Source organism: Mirounga leonina, unplaced genomic scaffold, assembly GCF_011800145.1.
Source record: "Mirounga leonina isolate KUSES-001 unplaced genomic scaffold, KU_Mleo_1.0 Mir_53, whole genome shotgun sequence".
In the NCBI taxonomy this organism is placed as follows: Eukaryota; Metazoa; Chordata; class Mammalia; order Carnivora; family Phocidae; genus Mirounga; species Mirounga leonina.
In genome coordinates this window covers 82,608,374-82,635,704 of record NW_023270807.1, presented here as the reverse complement: position 1 = coordinate 82,635,704, position 27,331 = coordinate 82,608,374, and the positions used below count along the sequence as shown (strand labels likewise).

Sequence of the window (27,331 nt, the reverse complement as noted above, 5' to 3'; positions counted from 1 at the left end):
TAAGTATTTTGTGTGAGGTCATTAAGCGTTTTCATTTTTTATGTGGTTTACCAATGTATTAGTAACCTTTTAGCTGTAAGCAGTCTGTAACCCCAGCCTCATGTCATCCCTAACGTGGAGTCCACATCAGAGTCAAAATTGCCAGAATGGCACAAACCTAGTACATTCTCCAGGGACTTTACTTTGGAGTGGCCTGGGGACCTGAGCTGAATTTTGGATCTTGATTGTGAGAGTGGAAAGAACCTTAGGGACATAGAGTCCAAACCTCGCATTTTCCCTTTAAGTCCTCAAACTCCGGGAATTACTAGGGTGTTGCAAGGCCTGTGGATCTAGGCCTTTGCCAAGGGACTGCATATTCAGTTCTGGAGGCTTTATTCTGTATTTGCAGTTTTGCAGCCTGTTGGTGGTGGCCTGTACTTGAGTGGGTTGAGAGAACAAAAGGGAGGACAGATTACTCTCAGTCTGTGCTAAAGCAGAATCAAGAGGTGGTAAGGCAGCAGGGTAGCAGCTGAGTTGTGAATGCTCCCCCTGGGGCCTCAGCACCAGTTCTGTTCCTACCTGCTTCCCCTGCTGGCTGCCATATTGCTTGTCCACACTGGCCCCAAATTCTCACCACTGAATTAGAACCCTAAGGACTTTTTTTTTCTTTTTTAGTAGGCGCCATCCATGCCCAATGTGGGGCTTGAACTCATGACCCTGAAACTCTACCGACTGAGCCGGCCAGGCACCCTGGGACAGTTCTTTATATTGACCCAAGAAGATGGGAGCCCTGGTTTGAGGGCTGGGAGGAAAGGCAGGAAGGAGGGAGAAGGGACAATCTCTAGGGCTTTTATCATTAAGTATGGAATAATTTAGCTTAGTGTTATTTTGGGAGGCACCCTCTTTAGCCTGGAAGGGTTGAGATATCACAAATGGAGGTTGGATGGAGGCAGGGAGGGATTCGAGGATGGGATGGTGTCAGGAGTGACCCCCTAAAGTTGGGGGAGCCGGGCACACAGGGCTTTCACTCTGATCTGGTCACCTGCTGCTTTAAGCACTGGGAAGCTGCTCTGAGGTAGAGGTTGATGGTTGATGCCTCTTTTAAAGAGCTCTTCGAATGCAAACCAAACCAAAACAAACAAAACTCAAAAAGAGGCAAAGTTAGACTCTGTTCTCTCCCACCCATTTAACAGTTGGTGGAGGGAGCATGGGAGTCTGAACTTCGCTTACTGCAAGATTATGTCTTTTCCAAATAATAGGCACTTTGAACTATTTAGTCAAATGTTTAGTTCAATAAGAACTCATATATGTCATTTGAAAAGTATAAAGATCCATGTATATGATTTAGGGTATTTATAGAACGTGTTTGATTTTTAGCTTTGCCTAACCAAGTCCTTTTTTACTTTTATTTGGTCTTTGGAGAAGCTGGGGTAGTAGGGAATTAATATTTTTGTAAGTAATCTGTTAGTCTAAAATTCCTTCCATTCCATTTCATTCCATTCCATTCCATTCCATTATCCCTCTTTATCAGGACACATTCACTGGATGACTGATTAAGGAATTCCTCCTCCTCCTGGTTAGAGTCTCTCAAATATTTACAGAATCCTGTTTTCAGTTTTTTGTCCTATTTCTTCCTTAAAACATTAGGATTTGAAGAAACATGCTAACATTAGTTGTTCTGACTGACTTATACACAGATATTTCCAAAGGAAACCACTTTTTATGACTAGCTATATTTATGAGTATTTACTTGTTAATTTTCAAGCAGGTTTCTTACTGTTTGCTTTAGCAAAGCAGTTTTTCAAAGAATACTGCATTTTGTCTATTTTTACTATTCTCCTTTGACTTTTTTTTTTTTTAAAGATTTTATTTATTTATTTGACAGAGGGAGAGGGAGAAGCAGGCTCCCCGCTGAGCAGGGAGCCCGATACGGGGCTTGATCCCAGGACCCCAGGATCATGACCTGAGCTGAAGGCAGCTGCTTAACTGACGGAGCCACTCAGGCGCCCCCTCCTTTGACTTTTTAAGAAGAACTTACTTGCTTTATATCTGTTTTTGTCAATATCTGATAAATATTAATGTCAAATGATATTTTCTTATTGAAACTCTTAACTCTAGTTGACATTTGAGGTATTTTTATGTCTTCCATGAACAAATATATAGCATTCATTGTGTAAGGTCTTGTTTTGTTGGCCCCATTTGCAGACCATTGGAACTGGGCAAGAAGAACCAAGGGGCAGTGTGTCATGGTGACCTAGGCTCTGAAACCCTGGGCTCGGGGTGCCAACCTGCCTGGGTTCACATTCCAACTCTCCCACTCATTAGCAGTGGAACCCTGGAGGGGTTCTTTAACTCTCTACTTATAAACTGAACTTAATAGTACTCGCTTCACTGGGAGGACCAAGTGGGTGGTTCCGTGTAAAGCCCACAGGACAGTGTCTGCTTTTTAGCTAGCTGCTACTCTCTTTAACATTAGGTAAAGTAACTATGGAGCTTTGCGGCATACGAAGCATTCTTCCTCAGTTCAGGAGCATTTTCGTAAATACCATTTTGTCATGTGTTCAGAAACATGGGCGTGATTTATATGCTTAACTAAAATTGGCATAACTGAAAATTAACCGTAAGGTAAAAGTTCAGGCCTCTGGCATTCGAAAGACCTTGGAAATGTCCTTTTGATCTGTAGCCACATTGAGAATTTGAACTAGTGACCGCTGCTGGGGCACTGATGGGCTGCACTGAGGTCTGTAAACCCTGACTTATGGCAAGGTGGAATGTGGGTGGGTCTTCTTTTGGCAGCTGGACTCCTTGCTGTCCCAAACTTCCTTCCTCCTCTTTTAAGAACTATTGCCCAGTGTGCCAGATGGAAGAGGGTGGCCATCTTCGTATGCTTTGTTTAATTCCAGACTTTTTCAAATCCTACCCATTTCTTGGATCTGTAAAATTATGTCGTAAGCATAACCATTTGGTCACTCAGTCATTCCACATATAATTACTAAGTGCTTACTGTGTGTCAGGCAGTTGTCCAAGAGCTGGGGCTGTATTGGGGGAAAAAACAGACAAACACCTGCATGTGGGGGTGAAGGGAGGCACAGAGTAGAAAGTGAAGGCCTGAGTAGGTGAGCCTTGCAGATATCTGGGGACCAGAGTTAGGGGAAGAGCTTTCAAGGTAGAGCCTGGTAGAGAGTATGGAAGCCATGAGCTGAGAGTAAGTCCTAGAGCAAGCCCCCAGAGATGCAAAGAGCCTTGCTGGGCTGGAATGGTTGGGAGTAAGTGGCTTAGAGGAGGAGAAAACTAGACGAGGCAGGTAGTTCAATCTGAATGGTTTTATAGCCCACTTGAGGAATTTAATTTTTGCACAAAGTGAAATGGGAAGCCAGCGTTTGGGGAGGATAGTGAACAATGGAGGAACAGAGCATGTTTTGGTTTCAAAGAGTGTCTCTGGCTGTTGTGTAGATTGTAAACTGTAGAAGTAGGCACACGACTCAGGAGGGTAAGGTGATGGTGGTTTGGCCAACGTTTCAGTTGTTTGGGTGGTGGGGCTGGTGGGTGGTGAAATATTCTGAAGGTAGAGCTTTTTGGATGTCCTGATGGTTTTGGTATATGAGCCAATGGGAATAAAGATTGTTGCAAGGTTTGGCCTATGCAACTCCATTTTATTTAGACGGGGAAGGCTTTCAGAGTGAAAGGAGGATGGGCTGGGTACGATCTGAAGCTCAATTTTGGACCTACAACTTGGAAATGTCTTTTTCAAAGAAGCATTCAGGGAAGGACATGGTTGTCTTTCTTGATGAGTTCAGAGTTTTTACATGAGAACACACATTAAAAAAATTATGTACTATATATCACGAATAGAGTTTTTTTCCTTTTGAATTTGTGTTTTATCTGAAATTATGTTTATTTTTTTGGTAAAAGGATGGTCAAGAGTTTTTATAATGCAGTTATGTAGTAAGTGAAATAACATTTCTTATTATTTTTTCCCACTTTAGCTTTTAAGGCATTCCAAATGCATTTTTAACCTATCCATATGGATAACTGCTTCTAGATCAATCTAGTCATCTCTTTCATGACATAAGAGTACTTTCTCAAAACTTCTTTACTGTGTAGTTTAGAAGCCTCATCCAATTTTCTCTTGAATCATTAAAAGACACACCCAGTACTCCAACTGGGCAGGTCTTACCTTTAGAGTTAGGGGATATTTGCCTTTTAACTGCCCTCATCTGTAAAGTTTGTGATTTCTGTGGGCCTGTTTAAAGTGATCTTCATGGAACTTATATTAGCTTTATGCCTTTCAAATATGAGGATTTTTAAATCTCAAGAACTGCTCCCCCAACCACTCACAAAACAAGAAACAAAACAAAAACAAAAAAACCCAAACCCTGCCAAAAACCTTTTATTATCCATGGTACACTTACTTCACTGTCCACCTGCACTGTCTCTGCTTGTCTCTCTTTTCTAAGTGGGACTTGTGCTTAACTGAAGGTTTATATTCTTGGGGCACCTGAGTGTCTCAGTTGGTAAAGTGACCGACTCTTGATTTTGGCTCAGGTCATGAACTCACAGAGTCCTAGGATTGAGCCCTGCATCAGGCTCTGCACTCAGAGGGAAGTCTGCTTGTTCCTCTCCCTCTTGCTCTCTCTCTCTCAATAAATAAAATCTGCCTTCTCTCTCTTCTCTCTCCTGCCTTTTCTTCATTCAGCTCTGCCCAAGGGTCCTGAGAAGCCTTTCCACTTGTCACCCTAGTGGTGTCCCTGGGAGAGAGCTTGTAACTGCAGAAACTTGAGGCCTCCAGGCTGTTGCCTGGTGGTGATGGTGGTGGGTGGGGGTGGGCTGGGGGGAGGTCAACAGCATGTTCTCCATGCTTGGTTTGGGGAAGGTGCACTAGATTAGGTGTGATGCAGTCCTCTCCTGAACTCTTCCCCTGTAGAGGATTTCTGACCCAAATCCTTCATTTCAAACAAATACTCTGAGAAGAAATTGCTGTAAAGTTTTAGTGGGTATTGATATTTAATGATGTCTTTGCTCTTTTGATAAGAGATAAAGTCTCCCTACTTGAGGGGAGTGGGGATGGATAAAGGTGTTGGGAGTGAATTAGGGTAGATGGAGCAGAAGGGATGATGTCTGGATAATTCGGAGGACACATTCTTTTGATTGCTATGTTTGTTGCTGTGACCCGGCCAAGTTTATCCCATTTTTGCAAGAAGTAAACAGAAACCATGGAGACTGGTGTGGCCAGTTTACTGCATCTGGAGTCTCTTCCAAACTCAAGTGCAGTAAGTATCTGAATTTCTGTGCCGAAAGAGAGTGTGAAATGTCATCTCCTTTATGCATGCTGTGTGGTGGTTGCTTTGGCAGAGAACCCTTCAGTGTCTTTAGGGAAAATGAGGTTTATTGCAGGCAACTGGGTCCTGGGGAGAGGAGGCATTGCCTGTCTTTTTCCCTCACTGACGGGTCATGTGGCAAGTCTGCTCTCTCTCTCTGTGGACACTCTTATTCTGTCTGCTGGCTTTATAATCTCATCATTTTAAGCTTGAGCTCAGCTCTTAATGGATGCCCCAGGCTTGTTGCCCTCTATCAACTTGTATCTCATAGCAAACTGAGCCATCTCTCCGTTTCCTAATTTCAAAGTTTTGAAAGGGGATCCAATTGCCCAGTTAATCTTCTTGAGCTGCCCCAGGAAGCCTGTGATTCTTATGATTTGACCACTCGGGGTCTTTTTAGTGAGGCAGATTCTGTGGGTAGGGCAGATCCTCAGAAGGGATGTGGCATCTTTGCTAAGTTGTTGGGTTGAGTACCTCCTACCTTTATCTGTTTCCTCATCTATGAAATGGGTGTAATAATGCTCTGTTTTCTTCACAGGGTTAATCATAAAGATCAAATATGTGGCTTTTAAGAGTTTTCAAAAAATAGATGAGTATTACTATAAATCCTTTCAAAACAATATCTTAAATTTTCCCTAGACATTTTACTTAATTAGAACTGTCATACTGAACTTTTTGGTTTAAGTTAAGTAATGTTTGTAAGTTCCTTGAGGTTGGAGACCTTTCCTTTTTTTTTGTTTGTCTCTTACACCTAGGCCTTAGCAAAGTGCCTCAGGCAGGTAATAAAAGTTTGAATGAATGAATGAGTGTGAGAGCGAATAAGGTGCAGTGATAACACACAGAGACTTTGGAGGTACACCGTATGGGTTGGAATCCTGGCTCTGTCTAATAGCTGTGAGACCTTGGGCAAGTTGTTAAATGTCATAGGTCCTCAGTGTTTTTCTTTTCCTTTTTCAAAGAGGAGAAAAAAATAACTAACTCAAGAGTTGTTAGGAGGATTGAATGAGTTAAAGGTTTGATATACTTAGAAGAGTGCTTCATTAAAAGCACAACAATTTTTATATGATGATGTAGGGCAGTCAAATTACCTGTTGGTGAATTAATTTGGAAATACTCTTGGAAAGCATTTTTGAGATTGATCTGTAAATGACTTCAGGAAAATAATGTTTGCTTTGATAGACAGTATGACTTCTTGATTTTAAAAATAACTGTGGGAAAAATAAAAATAATTGTGGAATAAGTTATGAAAATATCTCAGATTATATTTTAATAACTACTAAGAATACAAAAAATATCTTAAGGATTTAAAGGTACTGACCCCTTGTTGGGCTCAGTTTTTTATAGTTTGGTCAGATGTACATTTCTAAATCATTTGTTGCTCTTAAATATGTGAAATCATCTCACGTAGAGCAAGGAAGACTCATTTACTTGTGTTGCTCAAAGAGCAAATTGACTTCACATTATTTGAATACTTACAGGTAAATGTACTGGTATGTTACTACTGTTAACTAAAGCAAAGTATTTGAGGAAAGAATACCTCTTACTTTTTTCCCCCTTAACATATATGTATGTGCTTTATGAACAACTGTTGATTTCATAACCAAGCAGTGAAGGGGGCACCTGGCTGGTGCAGTCGGATAAGCGTCTGACTCTTGGTGTCAGCTCTGGTCATGATCTCAGGGTCATGAGATCCAGCCTGGAGTTGGACTCCATGCTCAGCAGCACGGAGTCGGATTGAGTTTCTCTCTCCATCTTCTTTTGCCCCTCTCCACCACATGCTCGTTAGCTCTCTCTCTCTCCAGTAAGTAAATAAATCTTAAAAAAAACAAACAAAAAAAAGGAAGTGATGTTTCATGGAGCAGATCTCTGGAGGGTATGAGTCCTGAGCCCCATCCCCTTTCCCATTTAGCGCACAAATTTGAAAACCATACTGCTGATTTTTCTCTTCATCTGTGTTATACCTAATAAATTTACTTTAAGTGCCTACTGGGCCCTGGGCTTTAGGCCAGAAACTCTGTCCTCTTCAGCAATTCTCAAATCCCTCCCTGCAACTGCATTTCAAATTGGTAAAAACTCTGCAGCTCTGCTTACAAAAGGCTCACAAGAGCACGTGGTTTTGCCTCCAGCTCTAAGAGACTGGGGACTTTTGGTGGAAGTAGAAGTACTAGAGGAAGAAATGAGGGGGTGAACCGGCGGAAGGGGAGAGATGGATACAGAAGCTGTTTTCCGTGGGAAAACGATAGCATAAATTATGTTTAAATTCTATAGGTATGCAAATTCTCCAATTGTGCCATTTTATAGTTTAGTAGATTTCTTTTCACTAGCCACACAACTCAACACGCTATTTATTTGTAGCATTGTTGCTATGGGGAAAATGTGTTCAGAGCTCCCAGTAACAGGTTCCCAAATACATTTTTCAAACTCAAATAAAATCTTCAACAAAGTTGGAGGTTATTGCTCCATGTTTCCTTGGTGCCTCTCAGGACCTTCATGAATTGAGAAGTGAGAGTTGGTTTTTTTTTTTTTTTTTGTATTTTTTTTTTTCTACTTGTAGTTTTGCCTTATTCTAGTACCGTGTGCGTTGCGAGGCCCACAGGAGCTCTGTGCATGCCCTCAACAGAGACTTTCCCTGTCTCCTACACATGTGCCTGTCTTCCATTAGGGATTATTCACTTGTTTCCATTTGTCCTTTATTTTGGAAGAGTTAGGAAGGTGGAAATTGATGTATGTTCTTGCGATCCTAGGTGAATCAGGTGAGAAGAAAATGTGATTAAGTGGGAAATGGTTTAACATTGTGCTCTTATGAAATTGGAGGGGTGCTTGGGTGGCTCAGTCATTCAGCATCTGCCTTCGGCTCAGGTCATGATCCCAGGACCCTGGGATCGAGCCCCGCATCGGGCTCCCTGCTCAGCAAGGAAGCCTGCTTCTCCCTCTCCCACTCCCCCTGCTTGTGTTCCCTCTCTCGCTGTGTCTCTCTCTGTCAAATAAATAAAATCTTAAAAAAAGAAAAAAAGAAATTGGAATTGCGTGGGAGGATATTGGCATCTCATTAACAAGTATGTTTGGGTTTGGGTGGTTGGGCTGTAGAGATCTGGTGTATCTCTGAATGCTACTGTCTATCAGATGTCATCCGTATTCTGAGGAAAATCATAGGAATGATATTGATAAGCAGCATAAAATTGAAATCTTACCTAGAAAGATTCAGGTAACTTAGAAAGGTATTAGGATATGTTAATATGGAATATCTATCTTAAATTTTAAATTATTTAAAAACTTTTAATAGGTATTTTAACTAAGCTGTGAAAGTCTTTTTTTGGGTGTAAATGATAAGCCTAGAATAAAATAAATGTAAGAATTCCTGCTCTGAGGGAGCTTCTGATATAATTCAAATGGATTCTAAAATAATTTTTTTCAGTATCATATTTAGGAAGTCCTGGCATGAGGTATAAAACTTTAAAATAACTTATTGTTGAATAATTGAGATTTGGTTTGAGTAAGAAAAGGTAAGCTGGCAACTGAAAGTTGAAAGAAACTTTGGCTATTTATAGGTGGTCTAGAAACATGTAACTTGATCAACTTATTCTATAATTAATGTTTTTACTAGAGTTACTAAGTGTGTGTCTGTTATTTCTCTCTGATCCAAATAATACGGTCAAAGGTGTGGCCCATCATCTGATAGAAGTTATTTGGGTCAAGGTAAAAGTAAATTTATATAGTGTTCTATGTTTTGAAACCAATCACTGTTAATTTTTAAAATTTATTTTTGAAAATGAGTGTGTGTGTGTGTGTATATATATATATAAGTATTTGCAGACCAAAATTATTTTGAATTATAACTTTTTTTTTTTAATATTTTATTTATTTATTTGACAGAGACACAGTGAGGTAGGGAACACAAGCAGGGGGGAGTGGGAGAGGGAGAAGCAGGCTTCCCGAGGAGCAGGGAGCCCGATACGGGGCTCGATCTCAGGACCCTGGGATCATGACCTGAGCCGAAGGCAGACGCTTAATGACTGAGCCACCCAGGAGCCCCTTGAATTATAACAGTTTGAGTCATTCTGTACTATAGCATAATCACACAATGTTACCACACTGGATGTATTTAGGTAATTATGTAAGTGTGTTAATCCTTTGCTCTGCATTTTTTAGGTAAGGTTTGTATACTTAAGACTCAATAGAAGGGGGTGCCTGGGTGGCTGAGTTGGTTAAGCATCCAACTCTTGATTTTGGCTCAGGTCATGATCTCAGGGTTGTAGGATTAAGCCCCGCATCAGGCTCTGCCCTCAGCTCAGAGTCTGCTTGTTCCTCTCTTTCTGCTCTCCCCCTGCTCAATAAATAAATACATAAATAAAATCTTAAAAAAAAGAGAAAAGAATAGAGGTTTGGCAGGTTATATAATAAATGAATGAATTGGATGACTGGAAAGTACAGGCCTCAGATAAATGTGCATTTTGGTAGAAAATTTAACTAGAATTAAAAAAATACTGAGCCCCCCAAAATCCTGCCTGTAGGTTGGATCTGACTTAAGCACCACTAGTTTGTGACCTCTATCCTAAAAGTCAAGGTGGTGGTTTCAGTTATCTGTTGCTCTGTAATATGCCACCTCAAAATTTAGTGGCTTAAAATAAATTTAATAGGCATTTTAAGTCTATCAAGCAGGGTGGGCTGAGGGTGGAGGTCACCAGAGGCTTCTTCACTTACAGGTTTGGTACCCGGGCTGGTGGGTCATTTTCTTTGCATGCATCTTCCCCATATGACTAGCCTGGGCCACCTCTCCTGGCAGGGCTAGCTGGATTATCTGACCTCCTACACTCTTGCTGGCTTACCCGGAGTTAGCCTTCCAAGAAATGAAGGGGGAACCTGCCAGGCTTCTTAGGGCCTAGTCTCAGAAATTACTCAGTGCCACATGGCCATGTTCTATTGGCCAATTAATCCTAGGCCACTCTGATTCAAGAGCATGGAGAAATACGCTTCACCTCTTGGTGGGGGACTGGCTTGCACCTGGGGAGGCCATCTTTGGCAATAAACCACTCCGTTATCATTCCAGTCTCTCTCTGTCAGGCCCTCCCTGCCTTTTTCGTCCTATTGCCTACTACTCTTATACAGAAGTCTCTGTCCCCTGGAGCTTGACTTTTTAAAATTCTCCACTAGTATATACATATTCTATGTGTATTTATCCCTCTGTCTTGCTTTGTTAGGTAAGTTTATTTTAGAGAATTTTGTTGTATTCATAGACTGTGAATGCCGTAAATGGGGACTTAATTTTTCTTACAGTAAGAACTAGATGGATTCAGTGCCCTGTATGTGATAGGAATTCAACTATATTTGTGAACTGACTGATACTTGATATTTTGGAAGGGTTGGATTTTGTTGTGTGCAGAACAATTTATTATATAGCCTTTTCTTCTTTCCATCAAAAAAAAAAAGCTCGATTCTCAAAAGTATGATTTTCACAAAAGGATCTAAATTTAGATTTGATTTTAGGCACAAGTGAATTTGAATTCGAGAAGAATGTAGTGCTGAGAAATGAGCTGCTCCTTATAAAGAACGTGTTCTCTCTCTTCCATAGCTCCAGAGTTGCCAAAGGCCCTTGTTTGTTTACATCTAGTGGTATTTTCTCCAGGGGACTGTTGGGCGCAGATGTAGTGTTTTGGAGTACATAATATTTTTGAGATCACATTGTACGTATGGAGAACCTCCCAGAGACTCTACAGGAATTAATTGCTGGTGTTTGAGCCACTTGTTTTTTCTACTGCCAGTGCGTTAGTGACATTTGGCTGTCCAATAACTCCTGACATTGAGCCTTAACATAACCAAACAGCATCCCTGTAGGATTTCCTTTCCTGTTTAGAAACTTGCTTTACTAATGTATTGCTAAGCATGTATATATAAATTTTTGGCATCTTGCCACACTGTCTTCAAAGCAAGGAGGAAGGTAAGTGGCCAGGACACCCTCCGAACTCAGGGGGTGGAGTGTGTTTCTCTTAAGGAAAAAATTTTTTGAAATAGTACTTTAAGATTAGAAGACGTTTCCATTTCTTTAAAAATTCTTTGTATCTCCCAGTTAGGGCTGCTGCTGTTTTGGGGGGAACCTATTGCATACATTCAAATTACTGGTCTACAGAAATGATGGCAATGGTTTATTTGTCAGATCACTGAATTCCTAAGATTTGAGGGTCATTTGGAGAAATACATTTTCACCGGTTTTCCCGGCCCTACATGATGGATTGAAATTGTATCATCTCCATTTTTCAGATGGAAGAAAGCCTAATCCCTTTTCAGCTTACTTTGCAGCTTGAAACTTGAAAGCGGAGTCCGTGTTAGGTGTCCTTAAGACGAAAAGCCCATTCTAATAGCTTTTTATACATTTCAGTAGAGACTAATACTTTGTTAATCTGCTTAAAGCAAAATTTCTTCAATAAATAAGTCAAAGCGTTAGGCTCTTTGTTCCTGAAATTGTGTATGGAATACTGACACTAGGTGTTCCATTTAGAAAGGGTTTGTGGAGGGGTGCCTGCGTGGCTCAGTTGGTTGGGCGTCCGACTCTTGACTTCAGCTCAGGTCCTGGTCTCGGGGTTGTGGGATTGAGCCGGGAGGGATTCTCTCTCTCCCTCTGCCCCTCCCGCCCCACTCATGTTCTCTCTCTAAATAAGTGAATAAATAAATAAAGCCTCAAAAAAATAAAAGGGTTTGTGGTGGTAGTATTTTGGTGTAAGCCACGTTTGCTATAGAATGTCTTGTAGCATATAATATCTTAGCATGTACTATGAATTCCTAAAAAATTTGTAGCAAAAAGCATATTCCAAATTTATCTGACCTAGAAGTTCTTTCTCTTTTGCACAACACTTATTACCAGTGTTCTAGGGAACACAGTTTGTGAAATTTCAAAATATTGATATCTCTTTATATGTGGAAAAATGTTAAAAATTGTATATTTTGGAATTAGTAATATAGAATTTTTTTTTTTTTAAGTAGGCTCTACATCCAGCATAGAGTCCAATGCAAGGCTTGAACTCATGACCCTGAGATCAAGAGTCGGATGCTTAACCAACTGAGCCACCCAGGCATCTCTGGAACTAGTCATGTATTTTGGGCTTTTTTGTAGGAGGGGAGAAGGAGGAGGAGGTTTGTTTAAATCACCCTTCTTCTGCTGGCCACAATTCATTTTGCCAACACAGTCATACCCTGTAGAATCTCTCCTTGGTGAACACGTTTCCATAGTAAGAAGGTTTCTTGTTTTTTAAATACCCAAGCTTCACAGAACACAAGTTTTTAAATACAACATTTCTTAGTGTATGTGTCGATATGGAAAATTTATATGAATGCCTCCAAACCCAATATGTCATTTTAAACACAAATGTTTGGAGAAATATCTCAAGTTACATTTGTAGTATGATGTGGACATCTTGAAAAACATACCCAGTGTCACTGAAGAGGGTATGTGCTATATCACTGCCTAGAAACAGCACTTAATCTTACTGATCATTTGTTCTTCATTGAACAGCCTTTTAAGCATTTTCTGTTTAACATGATGGGTTGTTAATTACATATTGGTTTTACTGTGTGTTACATTTTAGAAAACTGATTGAGAGTCTTGGATGGACCTTCATATGTTGCTTTTTCCATTCAAAATAATAGGACAAACTTAGTGTTTCCTTGCAGAACATTGGTTTTCTTCAGGTAAGGATTACTAGTACCATTGAGTTAGAGAGGCTATCTTAATTCATTGACGACTCCTAACGACCCAAGCAGTAGGTGGCTTTAGCTCCAGTTGACACGTGATAAAGGCATGGAGTGGTAAAGTAACTTACTTCAGGTCCTGTAGCTGGTACTGGGCAGGGGTGGGGGGATGGGGGGGAGATTTGGACCTGGGCAGGCTGCTCTCCGTGTGTTCACCACTTGGCCATTCATAGAAATTACTTGTCTCCAACTTTTGTAAACTGAATGTGGTTTCTAGAAGTATATACAGAGGAAGTTAAATTCCAGTAGAACACCAGATTAGTAGTTTGTGTGCCTGTTTATAGTAAAAACTCTTTTCATTTTGGTACTGAGATAAGGTTATGCCAATCTAGATTCAAAGCAATTCACTGGTAATAAAATAGGCACTTTGGGAGATCATTTTAACTACTTTCAGGCCCTAAGATACCCTTTACTGCAATGAAGGACTAAATAGTTTTACTAAATTCTTCCATTTAGTAAATAATTTTGTGTGGCCTTGAGGTGTCTCCTGGCATTTTGTGGTCAGCTATTCATGTAACTGGGGCAAATTAAATCACAGAGGAAAAGAAAAACAGATATTTATTGAGTACTGTATGTGCAAAGCCCTTCAAAATGGAATTTGTTTAATCCTCATAAGGTGAGAATTACTATCCTTTTCTTAAAAAAGGCAGCTCATGTATATGGACTGACTAGTCTCAGATCACACAGTTTGTACACAGACTAATTCCGATGTGAAGCCTGGTCATTGTCTTTCTACTGAGAGGCATAGAGTAAGTGCAGTTCTCATTTTTCTCCCTTAAGGCATGTGTGTCTGAATGACCATGAGGCCTCCGTGGGAAAGATGTCTTCCATGGCAGGCCTTGGTCTGGGTCTTTTAAAACAGCAGTCTGGGCATGCCAGGGATGTGGTAGGGGCCACAGGGGCTCATGGGGGAAGGGAAGGTTCCTGTAGATAGGATAGAGGAGAAAGCCCTGGATGGGGGGAGGGGGGGTTCTTTTTTCTCTCCATCAGCGGGCATTTATAAACTTGAAACTGTCTTCAGATGCATTGAGAAATCTCCCAGAAGCAGTGTGACAACACAGTACCAAGGTATGCCTTTTTTTTCTTCCTTCCTTCCTTCCTTCCTTCCTTCCTTCCAGAGAGAGAGAGAAACAGCATGAGAGGGGAGAGGGTCAGAGGGAGAAGCAGGCTCCCCGCTGAGCCGGGAGCCCGATGCGGGGCTCGATCCCAGGACCCTGGGATCATGACCTGAGCCGAAGGCAGTCGTTTAACCAACTGAGCCACCCAGGCGCCCTCAAGGTATGCTTTTTTAAAACACCACCACCACCACCACCACCACTGTCTTTGCCATTAGGTGGTTGTAATTTTTTTTTTAAGATTTTTTATTTATTTATTTGAGAGAGAGCGAGAGAGTGTGCACAGAGGGAGAGGTAGAAGCAGGCTCAGCAAGGAGCCAGATGTGGGGCTTGATCCCAGGACCCCGAGATCATGACCTGAGCCTAAGGCAGATGCTTAACTGACTGAGCCTCCCAAGCGCCCCTAGGTGGTTGTATTTCTCTATAAAAGGTGAATAATCAATTTTTCCTTAGCCTTGAAATAGGACGGTAAGACAGCTGTGAGTCCATGTTGTCTGTAGGTCTTCTCCAACCATCTAGATAGTCTTAGGACCCTTTCTGTTGCGTGAGAAATTTCCACTGAAATCCAAATGAGCATTCTCATTAGCTGTGAAAGTGTGGAATTCTCACAGTTGCTAAGAAACAATTCAAGGCATTCAAATACTTCAAGGCGCTCCAAGGACATTAAAGCCTTGACCTACCACAGACTCAAAAGTCTCAAAATAAAATGTCCTATTTGGTGTCTCAAAAGCACTTTTGATTCAATTACTGAAGATATTTAAGAAGGTGGTGAGTGAGGGTTGGCTGGCTGGGGAGCATATACTTGTAACTATCTTTTAGCCCTGGATATTTTTCATAGCAAATAGGTTTTCTTAGCTTATAACTATTAGCCAAATGATCACCTCCCCACAGTCCTCTCTGGAGCTTCTCATTTGTAGGCGAAGTAATTTGAAACTTCTAAGAAAGCTGAAGGTTTGGGACTGCCTTATTCTTGGTCCTAAACCTAGACCTGTTTTATAAATAGCTGATTTCCAGGCCAAGGTGTCCCTGCATGACATGTTCCCATAAATGTCCCGCTGCCACAAATTGCTAATCTTAGCAAAAACAGAATTCTGTGTCCAAAGTGCTCCCGCTTTCCTAGGATGCCATCCTTGTGTCGCTTTACCAGGGAGAGTTCTTTGGGGGATGTCTGCCTGCTTTTCTATTTGTCTACTGTCGTTCTGTGCCTTTTTAAGCTCCATGACATCATATCCTTTCTCTGCACCCAGGCAAATGGTTTGCATGGGGCGGTCTTACCTAACTGCCCAGTGTGCAGATCGTGTGCAGGAAGGACAGAGAGGGGAAGGAAGATGTGAATTGTGTGCTGCTGAGGAGCCCAAGCATGATGGAGTGGTCTTGAGAAGGGGGCCGACTGAGGCAAGCTTCGCCCCCTGGATAACCTGCCTCCCTGGGGAGAAGGAAGGAAGGAAGCATGTGTTTTGCAAAGAGTAAAACATTTCATGATATAAAAACAAAATTGACAAAAAAGCCTCCTGTGAGGCCAGTGGGCCCAGTGGTCTCAGTCTAGGGAAGAGGGGTGGGCCTGGGCTTCAGGGTCAAAAACAAGCAAGTAGGCAGAGCCTAGAAGAGGAGAGCAGTTGTGGAAGTGAGGGACAGTGGCCCCTGTCACCTTAGAGAGTGTCAGGTAGTGTCAGCACTGAGGCTGTGCCTGGGGCCCCCAAGGCAATGGAGGTGAGCTGCAGGGGCGGCCAAGGACCCAGGAAGGCCACGGTGGGCTGACCAGCCGTGGGAGCATCAGGCAGGTGAGCAGAGAAGTTGCCAGAGCTCTTGGCTACAGGGAGGCACGTATGTAGCCGCTTGGCAGCCTTTCGGGGACCTGAAAACAGACTGTGGGGGGGAGATTACATGGATGAGCTATTTGCCAGAGACCATTTGTTTGCTGCTGTTGTGGGGGGGGTTCACATCCCCTCAATTATGCTTCCTGGGTATGTGGCCAGGGAAGCACCTGTTCAGGTGTACCTTCTTTTATTTTTTAATTGATAGCACTGAGATGAAAAATGTCTCTTACTAGATTTTGTTCTGGGAACCCTTGGCCAGTGAGCTTGAAAGCTTGGAGAAAGCCAGTCTTCAGATTTCCGGCTAATAGCCCAATAATCCAAGCATCTTGAAGGAATTATGGAAAGGGTGAATTTCATTAGGAAATACTAGCTTACTGAGCAGAATGTGAAGGTTCACAAAATTCATTGTAAGATGGAGAGAGATCATCTCCCGGTGATGGCTAAAGCAAAGGGTCTGCTTCATTCGAGGTCTCCCTGCCCCCATCCCTATCTGCTGGCTCTTTAAGTGGAATCCCCAGGGTTCCTAGGGCCTCAGCTGATAAGGGCTGGGGCCAAAGTCTGGGCAGTCCTTTATCAACAGGGGTAGGGAAAGTGTTGGTGTATTTGTGCTGCAGGTGACCATTTCTGGGTCATTCACCGCCTTTCCTCCCCCTCACGTACTCCCTGCTACTCCCCTCCACCCCCCATTTTTTCTTAGTGAACTAAAGTCATGATTGAATAGCCTGTTAAATTGTGAGGCTTTTGTGCAGTAATAGAACAGGCCTTACATTACTCATCAAAGAACAGCTTAAATGGAGTCCAATACACAGATGATGAAAGTGCAAAGCGATTGTTACACTATGTTTTTGCATACCACTGGCATCTTTTTTCCATAACTCAAAAGTAGTTTGTATTGAATCAGTGATGACAGCACTGAAGTGACTTTGCAGTTTCGGAGGTTTTAAGAAAACTTCCAAATGTTGTGAAAGCATATAAGATTGATTTGATCCCTAATGAATCTTCTAAATTGTGACATGTATGAAATCATAGTAGGAAATGTTTTCCTTCTTTTTTGAGAGGAATAGTAAATGCTACGAGTCTACCTAATGCAGAACTGTAGATATGTATCCTCTTCCCCATGCATCAGTATTTTCAAAGTGAATTTATGCTATTTAATATTTTATTTGCATTACATCTCAGATAAGAAGTAAACAGGGACAGTATTAATTATTTGTTTGAAAATGAACCTTATCTACAGATTCTAAAATTGTACTTGAGAGTAATGTAAATGATCAACTGTTCCTTACTCTCTGGTTTGTCAGCATGTTTTATTATATTTGAAACATGAATCATTTTCTGTTTGGGGAATTAATATGTTGTACGTAGGGATAGATAACTTGAGACTAGGGTAAAAATCTCCCATTTTGGTGTAAGCCACGCCAGATATTTAAGACTTTTTTAAGTATGTGTCTCCTTTGTAGCAATCTGTCTGGTAAGCATGTATTTAGTTCAGTGGTTTTATTCATTTTAATGGCATGTACCACTTTAGACACTGCACATTTGTGAGGATGATATTTGTACTTTATAAATAAGTCATTTGCTTTATTTTCACTTATAATTTCCATGCAAATCATTTTGTATACACACGTACATATGGATTTACATGGGCAGGAAATTTGTATTGATTTCATGATGAATAAAATGTTACGAATGGACTGTTTAGCCAAAGCAATCATGTTTTCTGGTTATTAGCATTAGATTCATAATTTAAATTTAGGTTGGTTGGCTTGTTTATAGTAAGCTCTAGGCCCAATATGGGGCTTAAACTCAGGAGCCCTGAGATCAAGAGTCCCATGCTCTACCAACTGAGCCAGACAGGTGCCCCAATTTATGTAATCATTTTAAAAACAGAAATTAACTAGTCCCCTTTTAAACTTAAATGACAAGTTGACTTAAATAGTCAAACCTCTGCTAGTTCCAGAATTCAGAATGGAAATTTGAAGGCTGAGATGCCGGGGGTGAGGGAGGTCTAGCAAGAATTGTTTTTCCAGGGATTCTGTTTTCTCAAGTCCCCACGAGAAGCCAGTGGAAACATATGTGATTTTTCCGAGGGATGGCAGAGAGGACCAGAAAGATGTCTATATGTATGTGCTTTGTCTTCACACTCCCAGTGATTTCTGAAACTGTGCCCGAAGGGCATCTCCTGCAAAATAATGTGCACGTGGATTATCCTTCCCGCGTCTTTCCTCCAAGTCCTCTGGTGACGTTTTTCAAATACAAAACCATTACCTTCCCATTTCTGCTTCCTGGGGGCTGCTCCCATCTTCATGAGAGAGGAGAATCCTTGCCTTTCAGCTGTCAGATTTCTCGTCTTTTAGACTAGAGACGGATGAGTTCGTCCCCAAGCTGTTGAAGGGGCCTCAGAGGCCTGGCTGAGAAGTGGTCAGCAGTGGGAAATTTAGCATTAGCCCCTCTGGTTCTGCTTGTTCAGTAAATTCCAGACAAAGAAGAAGAACAGCACATATGTTTTTGAATGTTAAAGAAGTACTTAGAATCTACCTCTTTTTTGGTCTTGTGACATTGAGATCCTCAAAGAGGTAGAAAGAAAGAGATTTTTTATATTGGACAGTATTGAGATGCAGTGCACTTAGAATCAGTCTACTGAATCTCCAAAAGATGGAATCCTCATCACTGGTAGTGGCTACATTTGTTTTCATTACCCAGTGCAGAAGTTGTTAACGAGGGGGCATCTTTAAGAAAGACAAGCAAACGAGCAAGCAAATGGTGCTGTCCTAACTCCTTGAAGTTTGTTGAACGGGTGCTTGTTAGAGTGGTTTAGGTAGGATTTGGTTTCGGGGGAAGAGCATTCTGAGGAGAGGGAGGTTCATGTAGGGGCCAAGGGCAGGTAGCCCCAAGATGGACACTTTGGCATAAAGATTATTTTGAGTTAAAAGTAACCCAGGGGCACCTGGCTGGTTCAGTTGTTAAGTGTCTGCCTTCGGCTCAGGTCATGATCCCAGGATCCTGGGATCAAGCCCCACATCGGTCTCCTTGCTCAGCAGGGAGCCTGCTTCTCCCTCTCCCACTCCCCATGCTTGTGTTCCTGCTCTCGCTATCTCTCTCTCTGTCAAATAAATAAAATCTTTAAAAGAAAAAAGTTACTAAAAAGTAACCCAAACCCTGTAGATGCAGGAAAAGCTCTCTGCCTCCCTGTCAGCTGCCTAAATTTATATTGGAAAGAAGAGCCTGTACCAGGAAGAGAGCTATTAAGAGAGACTCCCCTTTACCTAAGGAACTCATCTGCATAATAGGGCAACCTCGTTTTTTCCAAACATCTCCTTTCACCTTCCTGCTAATGAGCTTTCTCCCTTTGTATCCTCAGGCCCCTACTCCTCTCCTTAGCTCCTATAAGCTTCCTGTTGCCATTTGTCTTCAGACTTTCAGGCCTGTGTGGATTCCCTGTATATACGCCTGTTAAATTTGATTTTCTCCTATTAGTCTGTCTCCTGCCAATTTGATTCTAAGTCCTGCTAGAAGGACCGTAGGGTAGAGGAAGTTTTCCTCCCCAATATTCAGATGGGGGTTGATTCTATGAGGTTTATAATTTGGCTAGAGAACAGGGTACTTAGAGGTGGAAGGGAAGGCTGGAAGGGGAGGTTGAGGCCAATTTGTGGCAAGCCTTAAAGCTCAATCTTGACTGAAGAACTGGGATTTCTTTCAATCAGTATTAGCTTGTGACCTTCCCACTTTTCAGAATACCCAACTGCTCATGGATCCTTGGATCTACTGAACTGAGACAGGTATGATGTAATGGCGCTGTGGTGAAGAGGGAGCTCTGGAGTGTGAGACAGCATGGTTTCATATCTTGAATCCATGACTTCCTAGTTATATGACCTTGGACAAGTTGCTGGCCTCTGTGCCTCAGTGGTGATATGAAGATTAAATTAGGTAAAGCACATAAACTCACTGCAGCAAAAGAAACATGTTTGGTCCCTGAGGAACTTAGGCTATTTGAGGGAGCCTCCTCCACCTGTCCTAGTATGAATGTAGCACCATGAGCTACATGACCATACATGAGATGGTCAACACAGGTAAAGATGTAGGTTAGAAGGAAGGGTGACTTTTCGTATGAATATAAGTAGCTGCCTGGAAGTTCATTTCCTGTAGTGAAGTCTGCCTTCCTAGAACAAAATGCTTGTCTACCTCCTTCCGTGCTCAGAAAAGAGAATGAAAGAAGCATCCTTGGGCTCGGCCTACTTTGGTGGGGTTTGAGCCTGTGCTTGGGGTGGCCTGGAGAATACTACTGGATGCTCAAGGAAAGAGATATGGCTTGTCAGCGCCAGACAGGCAGGAAACACTTTCTTAACTCTCTGGGAGTGAGGTTTCAGCCACACGCTGTGTCAGTAGATGCTCAGACCCTTGCCGATCCAGAGTTAACATTTGTAGTTTCTGCCATTCACAGTAATATGGAAGGTGGGAAACTGTGGTAGTTTACAATTTCTCTGAGACCCACGAACTAGAGTTTCAAGTCCTGAGGGTGTGGTATATAGAAGCTGATCCCAAACAAGTGAGCATAATACCTCCTTAGCACTTGTAGCCAGTTGACATCTTGAAGTGTTGAAACCATGTGTTTATAAAGAATGGTTTTTGGGGGGCACCCGGGTGGCTTGGTCGGTTAAGTGTCTGCGTTTGGCTCAGGTCATGATCCCAGGGTCCTGGGATCGAGACCCATGTTGGGCTCCCTGCTCATCAGGGAGTTTGTTTCTCCCTCTGCCCCTCCATGCCCCCCGTGCCTTGTGCTCTCTCTCTCGCTCTCAAGTAAATAAATAAAATCTTTAAAAAAAAAATGTTTTTGTTTTGTTTTTTAGGGAGATAATTCAGTGAAAGTTGACAAGGCAGTTCCCCTGACTTCTGAAAGCAATGTGAATCTGGAGAAAGCCGGAAGTTTGTTATAAATACTTCTGGGTTGAAAATCTGAGGATTCTAGAAGTCCTCAGCCCATATTTTGTGGGAATATCCAGGTGGTTGGCTTTCTTAGTATCCCAGGGAAAAGACTGAACTTGGAAGAAGTTAGTTCCCTGTGAGGAGACAAGGGAATTCTGGGTACGCCTCTGGCATTTGCCAGCTTACCCAACGGGGAAACTGGTCCAATATCTTACTGGTGGTGTGCTAGGCTAGAAGCTGCTGTCATTTGCCCAGACTGAGGGGTGGGGTGGGCTTTCTAGGGCTCCCTAATAATAAAAAATAGAATTCTCAGCTTGTGCGAATGGCTGGCAAAAGACAGGCGGCTCACTAGGAGATGAGCAGCCAAGCCTGCAGAGGGCAAGTGCAGATGACAGCGGGGCTGACGGGGACAGCAGCTTACCATGGCTGTGTGTGTGTGTGTGTGTGTTGGGGGGGGTTGGCACTCATGGAAGTTCGTATTTCAGTTTGTGCTGGCACTTCGTACACAAGTGGGTGGCCAAGCTGGGAAAAGATTTTTTATCCAGACAAGTGACTTGAAATAATCAGAGTTTGGGTTCCTAGAGACTGGGTTGCACGGTGGGAGATCTAGTTTAGAGCCTTTTGTAAATATATATATTTATTTAATTTTCCCTTAATACAGACTTTTTTCTTTTACAGTGAGTCAACTTGCTTTTGATTTTTTTTTTTTAAAGATTTTATTTATTTATTTGAGAGAGAGAGAATGAGAGACAGAGAGCATGAGAGGGAGGAGGGTCAGAGGGAGAAGCAGACTCCCTGCTGAGCAGGGAGCCCGATGCGGGACTCGATCCCGGGACTCCAGGATCATGACCTGAGCCGAAGGCAGTCGCTTAACCAACTGAGCCACCCAGGCGCCCCAACTTGCTTTTGATTTTAAAAGTCATTATCACCACACTGGATTTTTGAGTAAAGAATTTTCCTTGGTGTCTTAGGGGAGGGCTTGAGGAGGAAGGAGCATGATGCAGTTGGCAGGGGGAAAAAACATGTAAGCCTCTTACTCTTGGGATGCCATTATTTTTGCGGAACTCCAGTATCAGCTATGTTCATCTCTGTATGTAGGTCAGGAGGGAAAATAAGAGGAAGTGGGAAGGAAAAAAAAGCAACTTTGTATTTTTGAGTATGGCAAAACGATCAAATGGTTACCAACATGATTTGCACAGTCTTCGGTTGCATCTAAGTATAACTTTTGAGAAGGCTGAGGCTTTTTCAGCATCTTGCTTTAGGATAAAAATAATATTAGTTAATCTCTGTACAGTGTCCCGTAGTTGCCCTAGTACTGTACTGTGTGCTTCACAGTGTCCTGTATATGAACCTTGACTCCTGTGTGTTTCACAATATCATGAAAGTAGGTATAATCATAGTCTCTGTTTACAGGTGGGGAAACTGAGGCACAGAGGTTGGTAAACTTGTTCAAGGCAACACACTAGGAAAGTCGTAGAGTTGGCCTCAGAACCCTGGCATTCTGGTTTCCAGAGTCTGTTGTCTTTTTTTTTTTTTTTAAGATTTTATTTATTTATTGCTGAAGAGAGAGGGTGAGAGGACAAGCAGGGGGAGTGGCAGGCAGAGGCAGAAGCAGGCTCCCCGCTGAGCAAGGAGCCCGATGTGGGATTCAGTCCCAGGACCCTGGGATCATGACCCGAGCTGAAGGCAGCCGCTTAACTTACTGAGCCACCCAGGCATCCCCAGAGTCTCTTGTCTTAATGACTGCTGCATGGCCACAGTCCACAGAGTTTGGGCAGAGTTTGGGGGAGGAATAATGACTATTGTCTGTTTCAGTGATCCTGCATACTGCATTTGCATTTGCTCAATTTACTTTGGAGGTATCCATTCTTTATTACCATGCAGTGCCTTATTTAAGACTAGGAAATCTTAAGTTCTGAGATCTTCTGCAATTCTAGAAGGATTTTTTACAAATCTCAGTAAAAAATTCTTTGTGACATTGGTCCTTGGCAGTGTCAGGCTTTAGGTTAAATAACTTACGTAGTGGACTGAAATTTCTTGGCTTTTGTGATTCACGTGGCTGAAGTATGGTCAGTCTGCATACTTCTGATATATGTGGCGTATGTGAAAGTCACCAGATGACAGACCATGATGATCCACATTAACGTCTGTGGATGTATTCATGCTGTTTTGAAGTGCCCCCAGTGTGCTAAAAACTCTATGATACCTAAAGTAGGTGGACACGTGTGCGTGTATGTGAGCCCATGAAACTTACAGACGAACACACAGCATTCTAACATAGTTACGAAATTCCAAAACTTCTACCAACAAAATAGCGTTCGCATTAGAGAAAATTTGTAAAAATAAAAGTGCAAAGAAGAAAATTAAAGTTCCCTTATACCACTGCTCCAGGGCTAGGCACTATTTAACTTAACTTTCCCTTGGTATCCCCTCCCCCTGTCCCGCCCCCCATGGGCACATTCCTAGACATCTATGCTAAAGCAACAGTTTGTGGAAAGCAACAGTTTGTGTCATTAATACATTGTTATTCTCCCAGTTATATTTTAACCAAGGTGTAGAATGCAGACTGTTTCACACATGCCTTCTTGCTGGAGAGACCACAGACATGTAGCTATTTATAGTGGCTCTTAGCTATCTTATGCATCATTTCCTCTCTTATTTCCTCTGTGTCACTGGCAGTCCTGTTGCTGGCCTGCCTTTTCTCCACTCGTGACATCTGAGTCATCACTGCCACCTCTCTCCGCCGGCCTGTTCAAGGAGCCCCTTACTGAGCTTTGTTATGTCCCCCCCGATGCCCAGTCTCTCAGCTCTGCACTTTATTTTTCCGCTGCTCCAACCCTAATCTGTACTTCCACCATCTCATGCTGTCAATGCTTGTTTCTTGGCCTCTAGCTTCTGCACTTTTCAATCCACACTTTAAAAAGTCATTTTCTCACCACTGTTTTCTCAGCATCGCATTCTAACCCTCCCATGGTAACACCTCTGTATTACTTTCCAATTCTTCCAGCATCATTTTTAAGATTCTTGATGGTGTCCTCCTTCACCTCATCTACTCCATGCACACACAGATACACCTTGCTTCTTTGTATCGCTTTGTTAACGGTTAACTGGGCTGGCCCTAGTGAAAATTGTGAACTAGGGAGAGTCTTTGTCATCTCCAGCCTCTGTGCTTCATTACATATTTGATCCCTTAAGAGTTTTTCTCTCCTCCAGTTTGTTATTTGGTATCTTTCTTGCTCTATAATTTACACTTCTTTTTATTTTTTTATTTTTTAAAAGATTTACGTATTTATTTGAGGGGGGTGGGAAGGGGCCGAGGGAGAGGGAGAGAGAGTCTTAAGCAGACTCTGTGCTGAGCACAGAGCCCCATACGGGGCTTGAACCCATGACCCTGAGATCACGACCTGATCTAAAACCAAGAGTTGGACACTTAACCGACTGCACCACCCAGGTGCCCTATAATTCACACTTCTAATCAAATATGAAAGGCTCTGATATTGGTGGCTTATACTTAAATGAATGCGATCACATTCTTTTATGTGATTATGTCTTTGCTGAGATGAAGCTAGTGCAAATAGATATCCAGTTTTTCATTTAAAAAAAATGCTGTTCTTTGGCAAGTAAAAAGTTTGCAACTCTGTGTTGATTCCCTCTACCCCAAAGTATTTTTTTTTTTTTTTCTGGAGTATGTAAGTCTGGGAATAACTACTTTAAACCATAGGAGTAAGGAAAAAAGGAAAGGAGACGCAGAGGCGGGAGAAGGAGAAATAGAACAGACAATAGGAGATAGTAATATTATGAAGCTATGTCCTTTGATGAAAATGTGTTATTAGGAGTATGTTTTCTTTGATAAAATGCTTTATGTGAGCGAGTTTTTCAAGAACACCACATTCTCTTTTGTGTTTTATTGTGTGGTCCCTTGTTTCTTCTCAGCTACATGTATACATTTCTTGTATCTGTCTAGAATATTAACCATGGTAGCATTAGACATGGTGTTTTCTTTATCCCTGAATCTCTACGTCTCGTTAATGTGAGGCATGCTCTGTACAATCAATACATGATTGCTGGTTGTATGACTGTTTGGGGGCATAATCATCCTTCTTTGTATCCCTAAGGTGTCATCTTAATGTGTTACCCAAATATGAAAGAATTTGACTCTCTAAACACCAGTGTCAGCAATCCATGTTTCCACAGCTATCCACAGATAATGACACCCAGTTGTCCAGGAGATTTCATTTGCACCCTGTTGGTGGCAGATCTGGTTTGACTACTCTGGTGCTGCTGTTTGGTTCTAAGACCTCATCTGTTGCTTTGGGGACTGGGCCAGAAACGGAAGTAGCCCGAGGCCACATGGAAGTGAGACAAGTGTGCCTCAGTGGTCATATCCGTATTCCGGCTTGGCAAAGAGAAATTGCACAGGTGGTTTTATATTCCAAAGCTGAGGTTCTCTCATTGGTGACCCTGGCATGCCTTCATACTTACACCAATATTGTCCTTGCCTTGCTTCAACCAAAACTGGGGAGGGGAGAGGAGGGACAGAAGGACTTTTGTCTAGAAAGTATGATATGGATTGATGCAATGTCTGCTTTCATATGATCTCTAGTGACCCTGCTTTTTAAAAACTCTGTGATTCTGGGTGCCTGGGTGGCTCAGTCATTAAACGTCTGCCTTCAGCTCAGGTCATGATCCCAGGGTCCTGGGATTGAGCCCCGCACTGGGCTCCCTGCTCCGCGGGAAGCCTGCTTCTCCCTCTCCCATTCCCCCTGCTTGTGTTCCCTCTCTCGCTGTGTCTCTCTCTGTCAAATAAATAAATAAAATCTTTAAAAGAAAATTCTGTGATTCTGTAATTGCAGTGTGTTCCATTGGCACAATCGTTGCATTTTTAAATTTAGTAAGTTACGATGAGTTCTATAAGAGAATGTAGGTTTTTCACTGCAGTGGAAGGATAGTGCATGATGAGATAGTGGAGGAGACACAGTGCACACATTAGGTAGCTGCCTGTCACATTTGCCATCTGAGGCAAGCTGATAAGTGATCATGTATTATGTATAGATTATGGAACCCGTGAGATTGCTCACCATACTCTTAGAAAACAAGAGAGTGAAATTCAGTGTTTTTTTGGTTTTTTTTAAATGTCTTTGGACTTTCCTATGGTGCTTGCCCTACGTGAGATAACCCTTGAGTAGTATGTGGATTTTAGTGTACTATTCATTTTGCATTTGCTTTCTTGTTGCTGTATTTTAAGCCAATGCAATAATGAAGTGTTTTATTGATTCTGTTTATGAAAAAGCAAAAAATGTCAATAGCTTAAATAAAATGGAAATATATTTGTAATGGTGTCATAGCATATGAGGGGGTACCTTGATTCCTGCTTGAGAGGCTAAGAATTGAATTTATATACTGATGCGGGTCTGGAGTGGGAAGAAAGTTGATGGAGCTTGTATATAGGCTATTATTGATTCACGTTAAATATTTTACATCAAAATGTAAAATTACATTTTTAGGGTTCAACCTTCTATATTAACAATATTAAATACTTCTGAGTAAGAATTTTAACTAAGGATCACTGGCTTAGTGGATTCTAGAATAGCAGAATTTCTCCATATCTAGATGACCAGATAATGGGGCAGGGCAGGATTAAACTGGTATGTGTTGGGCGCCTGGGTGGCTCAGTCGTTAAACGTCTGCCTTCGGCTCAGGTCATGATCCCGGGGTCCTGGGATCGAGTCCCACATCGGGCTCCTTGCTCAGCACAGAGCCTGCCTCTCCCTCTGCCTGCTTGCCACTCCCCCTGCTTATGCTCTCTCTCTCTGTGTCAAATAAATAAATAAAAAATAAATAAATAAACTGGTATGTGTTACTGTTCTAGTCAAATGGTTTGGTCAGGAAAGCAAAGATTTGGTCTAGCCTCCAGTATTGTAATTGTTAAAGTACACAAGGCATAATGGCTCCTCAGTGATTTGACTGGAAATGTTTTTTTTTTTTTTTTTTTTTACTGGAAATCTAGAGGTTTCTCTCTACCACTCTTCTCGTCCATATGATTTTGGCCTTAGACTTTTTTTTCTTTTTAAAGTAATCTCTACCCCCAGCATGGGGCTCGAACTCACGACCCCAAGATCAAGAGTCCCGTGTTCTACCGACTGAGCCAGCCAGGCACCCCTGACCTTAGCCTTCTAATGCATCTATAGCCAAGACTTCTGTAGTTAGAGAGAAGTGGCTATAACTAGAATGTCACCAGTGTGAATGCCCATGTCACTTTTCTTATCCTAGAGACTGGAGAAGTTCTGGCTGCAGAGTTCCGCCAGAACTATGGTCGTAAAGACTCCAAAGAACCGGCCCTGTGCTGGGCTGCCTTGCTGAACTTTCTGGGGCTCTTTCTCCCCATACTTAATATGGCAAAGAAACAAGCCAGAGTTCTGAAATGGGTAAGTAAAACTTA

General features: G+C 42.1%; 1 protein-coding gene across 4 annotated transcripts in view; it reads left to right on the top strand.

The window, feature by feature from the left end:
* Positions 1–27,331, top strand: part of ARHGAP18 (Rho GTPase activating protein 18) — a 123,985-nt gene that overhangs the window by 1,327 nt on the left and 95,327 nt on the right. Inside the window, exon 1 of one of the 4 annotated variants that reach the window (XM_034990599.1) lies at positions 26,873–27,317. The exons of the other annotated variants lie outside the window; for them this stretch is intronic. The gene's annotated coding sequence lies outside the window, so the exon portion shown is untranslated. Of the gene's footprint in view, positions 1–26,872; positions 27,318–27,331 lie in introns of those variants that run through there. 4 annotated transcript variants of the gene reach the window in all.